Raw genomic sequence first — 6,217 nt, forward strand, 5'->3', positions numbered from 1 at the left:
CAAAATATGTGACAGACTTTGATGATTCCCCATCAGAGGCCTCACCCTCCCTGGGGAGAGGATAGGGGATGGAATGGGGAGTTGGTGGGTGAATGGGAGGGCAGGAGGGAGAGGGAACTGGGATTGGTATATAAAATATGATTGTTTTTAATTTAAGTAAAAAGTAGTTTAAAAATAAACTTTGGGATTCATTTGCTTGTAACAGACGTTGTTACAATCTGTGAGAATTTGGAAATCAAATGTGCCAATTTTGTTCATTGATCTGTACTGAGGACAAACTATAGTGATAAAATGAGTCCCTGGAGAAAGAGAGAGGGTGACAAAATAGAACACCATGTGAGGGAGCTCCTATAAGCTCCAAGAGAGAGTTAAGAGCTGAAGCTGTGGGATTGCAGGCTGAAGGCAGAAATAGCCAGAAGAAGAGGAGAAAGGGGAGCCAGTAAGTTTTAGTAGAGAGACCCAGACAGATGTAGGAGGCCAGAGCTGAGAGAGAACAATGCCCACTTGGTGGGAGTCCCAAGGATGTAAAAGCAGACTCCAGGAGGCAAAGAGACACTTGTGGCAAGAGACAAAGGGAAGTACAGTTAAGGAAGCAGTCCAATATTGCAGAAGCCATGAGGGTGTAGAGAAGCTGCAGAACTTATCAGGCAGCTCCTGGGGGAAGCAAAGAAATCGACAAAGTACAGGCTCAGGGAGATACAGAGAAAGACAGAACAGGTAGCTCCAAGTGGGAGGAAGCAAAGGAAAGAGTCCCAGCATACTGCAAGCAGGACTGCGGCTCCTGGGGGAGGAGAGAGAAGGGAGAGACAGGAGATATCAGGGGTCAGCAGGCCAGAGGCTCAGTAGGCTGTAGGAGCCAGAGACACAGGTAGCCCATCTGGAGGGCATAACAGGCCAGAAGGAAACAGCAGCTGAAGAATCAAAATCTAGAGTTTGGAATCAAATTTTGTGGGTAGCAGAAGCCAGCAGAGACAAATGATCTCTTAGGAGAGTTAGATCAGCAGCTTGGTAGGAGCAGATGCTATGGGGGAGGGGGGATTTGTGTGCAGGGTATGTGCACTGCTGCAGCTGGCCTACTCCTTTGGTATTTCCACCTCTCCCACAGGTCCAGGCTTGAGCTAGCACTTTGCAACAAATTTATAAATCCATCATCAGTAACTTAAAGACAGTGGGGGTGGAGGGAGGGGAAGGCCAGACAAAAACAAACAGGGCTTGGAGCAGAGAAAAGGGAAACAGAATGGAGAATCCCTTCCATTCACCTCCATCTCTTGCAATATTTGTAAAGTTCTCAGATAATATTGGAATCTAGGATTCTGCTAATCAGATGGGGTCAAGGAATGCCAAAACAGACCTCATGCAAGAGATTTATTGTGGGGGGTTGCAAAAGGCTACCTCTGAGTGGGGACCAGAGAGACAGAGAAACAGAGTGGGCCTCTGATGTTGGGGACTTTATAAGGGTTATGATGGTGATGTGGCTGCTGTTGGCACTGAGTCACTGAAGGTGGGCTGAGATAGTACCTAGTTCCTAACACTCCCTTTTGTGGTTTCTTAGGTTAATGGTAGAATATTCTGTTCATGTGGAGTTCTTTGAAGAGTCAGCATTTTCCTATTTTCCCATAGTGCATTATTTTTCAGTGAGAGGGCATGCATAAAAGCAGAGCATACAGGAAGGAAATGTAGACGATTGTGAAACACATGCATAAATCCATTTGAGTATGTCTTCCCTTAAACTGGGATGACCAGAAAAAAGCAACAGCAATGCTATGGTGGCAGCCTCAAAGCCAGCTTAACTGTGTATTCACAGACAACCGCAAGCAGAAAAGACCTTGGCTGGAAAGAGTACAGCAAATAGGTCTCTCTAGACCAGAAGTCACACTCACTTTGTTATCTTGTACTATCTCACATTTAAACTCCCCAAAATTGAAAAGGCTAAATTGTGTCTTACTTTTATGCATATTATCCAACCCTGGCCAGTTTTCATTCTTTTTCTAGTGCTCAATCTTCCCATTTTTTTCAACACAGGTTCTTTAAAAAAAAAAAAAAAAAAAAAAAAAAAAAAAAACTTTATTTTTATTGAAATAGAATTACATCACTTTCCCCCACCCTTTCCTCCCTCCATTCACTCCCAACTGCCCTTCCTTAAGCCCCTCCAATGTCCCCTACTATCAAATTGATAGCCTCTTTTGTTACTAGTATTGTTACATACTTTCATATGTACACACACACACACACACACACACACACGTATGCACATATGCATAAATACAACCTCCTGAGTACATTTTTGTTGTTTATATGTTGGTTTCAGGGCTGACCACTCTGCATTGGACAACCAATAAATGGCTCATCCCTGGAAGAGACTAGTTCTCCCTCTCCCAGGAGTCATTAGTTCACAGCAGTTCTTTGTCTCGGGCGTGGATCCTGAGAAATTATCCCCTTCCACATTAACATGCCTTTTGATATTGCATTGTCCTGGTCTTGCTTATGCAGCTATTTCTAGGAGAGACTGTTTCACAGCAGACTTTCTGGTGCTCTGGTTCTTGGAATCTTTCTGCCCCCTCATCTGCATGTCCCCTGAGGTAGGGGTGCAGGAGCCATGTGATATAGGCTACATGTATCCATTAGGATTGAGCTGTTCATGCCCTGTTGTTTGTTGCCCAGGTGTAGTTTTCTGAAGTAGTCTTTATTTGCTATAATGGGAGGCTTCCTTGATGAGGATGGTAGCTGCACTTACCTGTGGTGTAAGGATAAGATTTAGAATGCAATGAAGAATTATGTTGCTCTAACAAACTAGCTCTAGTAGATTCTTTTTTAAGGTCTATGACCTCACTAGCCCCAAAAAGTTGTCTAGGTTCCATTACCAGGCATGATTTCCCTCCTGATAAGTCACCTTTAAGTCCAATTAAACAACTGTTGGTTGCCATGGAAAGGTGTGTGCCACTTACCACATTTTTATGCATATCTTGGCATGCTAGTCATTGTAGTAATTCTTAGGAGTTACAGATAAGTAGAACTATTTAATTGCTTCTCTTCCTTGGCAACTTGCATAGCATTTTCTGGAACCACAAAAGTGTGGCTGCAGGAGAAAGGCTTTCAGGTCACATCCAGTCCAATGATCTGAGACTTGTGCCGTAGGTATACAATGATGTTTTCAGCAATAGGAACCCCTTTCAACCAAGGGCTACATCAGTATTCTATATAGTTTTTGGAGTCTCATGGATGATGCTAACCAATCATTTGAAAGAGGATTCCTTCTGCTAAGGAAAAGCACAAAGTTGTTCCTACCTGTGGCTCTCACCTGACAGTGCTTACCCTCTTCTGTGAATCCCTCTTTCTGATATATTTCCGGCCGTTAACCTTCTATTCCAAAGATCTGGGGATGGTAGTGTCTGCAGTGTACACAATGGTCATCCCTATGCTAAATCCTCTCTCTAGCTATAGGCTAAGGAGCAAAGACATGAATAAGACTTTGTGGAGACTATTTAGCTGGTAAGAGACTTTAATCCAAAAGTGGGAGTCACAAAAAATGGTAACAGGAAAAATTGTCTCAGGGAGGAAGCCTATTATGATCACAGGGTAATAGGACAAAATCATTTCCAAGAACAAGGAATAATGCTGGCAAGATTATTCAGGTATGTGAACCTTGGTGAAGTCCCTGGATTTCAGGACCTTATTCAACCTTGAATTGAAAACAATGCATTTGTATTCATTGGCCTAAAACAGTGACTCTCACACAGGAAATAGAATGTGTGCTTGGCCTGAAAGACCAAGAATGAGCTTAGAAAAACAACCTAGGTACAGAAACATTAAATGTCCTGGATTTAAAACTAAGATTAGCAGATGAATAGGTTTCATCTTCATTAATTAAGACAATACTTTGTTTTGTTCAGGAAAAAAGTTACATTAATACTTACACGATTAATGTCATGCCAGAAGCAAGTACCATGACTTATAAAATGTCTTAAAACATTATACCAGAAGTAGTCATGTGACAAAATATGTCATTCTGTAAATGTGTTGCTCTTATTGGTTAATAAATAAAGCACTGTTGGCCAATAGGAAAACAAGATAGCCACCTAGGAGACAAGGAGGATTGGAGGAAGGAGGAAGGAGGAGTCAGCAGGTAGAGACTGGAGAGAACAGAGATCTGGGCCCTCTCTCCGGTAAGACAAGACCACGTGGAAATACTTAGACTAATAGAAATGGGTTATTTAAGACAGAGCTAGCCAATAAGAAACTAGTAACTGACCAACAGAATTATATCAAATACAGCATCTCTATTATTTGGGGCTGGCAAGGTGGTGGGACCAGACCAGCAGGAAAAACCTACTCATAACATAATGGTGCCTTCAAAGTGGCTAATAAGACTTCCACTTAAAACTTAAGAAAAGCTTAAGAACGGGTTTTATAAACAAAAACACAGAGACAAGCAAGGCTTCTTAGTAACAGCATTTTTCTCAGTTGGACTCTGTATTGCTAGAGACAAGCAGAGACTTGTGCAGCTCCATTAAGGGAGATTTCCTGACTCAGCATAAGCTGCAAAAACCAGAAGGCTTTTAAAGAGCTATAGTAACAACAATGGTGTGTAGGAGAGTTGCCAATGGCATTAACCACATCTCCAAGCCAGCAACATGCTGCTGGATGGCAGTGTAGACCAAGGCAGTGAGCACAGCTCTCAGTTCTGGCAGTAAAGTTGCCCGCCACCATCTTTGATAGACTGAGGCTAATACAGCTGTGGCTTTTGTAAGGAGTACGGTTTTTCTGCCTGCTGCTGGTCTTGTCCCGCCGCCGCGCCAGCCCCAAATGACACACCGAGACTCTGTATTTGATATAATGCTATTGGCTAGGTACTAGTTTATCGGCTAGTTCTGTCTTAATTATTAACCCATTTCTATGTATTCCCACATGGTCTTACCAGGGAGAGGCAGCTGGCGGTTGTGCTCTCTCCAGACTCTCCATCTTGACTCCTCCTTACTACTTCCTCTTTCCTCCTAGTCTCCTAGTCCTGCCTATCTTCCTTTCCTATTGGCCAACAGTGCTCTGTATGAGAATTCAGTAATCTGTATGAGAAATATATTTACAGAATGACATCTCCCATCATCTCCTCTTTTCTGTCTAAATAAAAAGAAGGGTTTTAAACTTAACATAGCAAAATATATCACACAACAGTTATCAAGTAAGAATCACAGTTAACAATATTTAGTCCATTAACATTTAGCAAGATTTAAGAAAAATATTCCATCATCTGTCCTATCTTTGTGTGTCTAAAGTCTAAGTAACTTATCTTTAATCCTAACTGAGGTAAACTATAACCATAACTATTTGCATTCAACTCCCTCAAAGACCATAGAAGGATAATATATAAACTCTAGAAATAACAAAGACAACTCACTGCCTGGTCACCCGAAGTTCTTTTGTAATCTTCCATCTTCAGCCCATAGACCATAGTGTGTCTGGCAGACTCTTCAGCAAAGCAGGAAACTTTAAACTGTCTTCTTGTATTGGCAGTTTGTCAGTCAGTTTCCTCTGTGTCCTGCAGACTATTTGGCAGACTCTTTCATGAAGCAGGAATTCTGTAGCAATGTCCATCTTGAATCAGCAATCACTTTTCTGTGGGTCCTGCATGTGCAGTTTATACAGCATAAAGTCAAACAGTCCAGACAAGAGCAGTATCTTGTCCAAATGGCTAGTCTTGCTATATTGGGAGCAAACTTCATAACTCCTTTCTTCAAGGTACATCTTCCTTTTTGATGCAGGTGGTGTTGCCAGGAGCAGTTATGTCTCACTGTCAAGAAAATCTCTAAATCATTTTAAATGCCATATTCTGTAGGTCTTTGAAAGGTTTGAAGAATGTCTATCTATCTCACATACATCACTGTGTATCTGGAAAAACCTAACTAACTTAACTCTAAGCTTTGACTATAATAAGTAATTATCTATAATCTGTACTACATTATACATTACATTTCTAAATGAGCTATAAAAACACAATACCTAAACAAAAGGAGAAATATACATATCACAAAATTGACCTTACAAAGTATTCATATCTATACCATAGGCTTTCATTTTAGCAATGTTGTTATTTACCAGGTAAAAGACTTGTGGCCAGAAAAAAAAAAAAAAAAACCTCTAAAAGTTTAAAGTGTGTTTTAAAATATATGTAGGCTTGGGAGAGAAAAAGAAACAGGATACAATGGTTTAAAAAATAATAATA

The sequence above is a fragment of the Phodopus roborovskii genome, unplaced genomic scaffold (genome assembly GCF_943737965.1).
Source record: "Phodopus roborovskii unplaced genomic scaffold, PHOROB, whole genome shotgun sequence".
Taxonomy (NCBI): domain Eukaryota; kingdom Metazoa; phylum Chordata; class Mammalia; order Rodentia; family Cricetidae; genus Phodopus; species Phodopus roborovskii.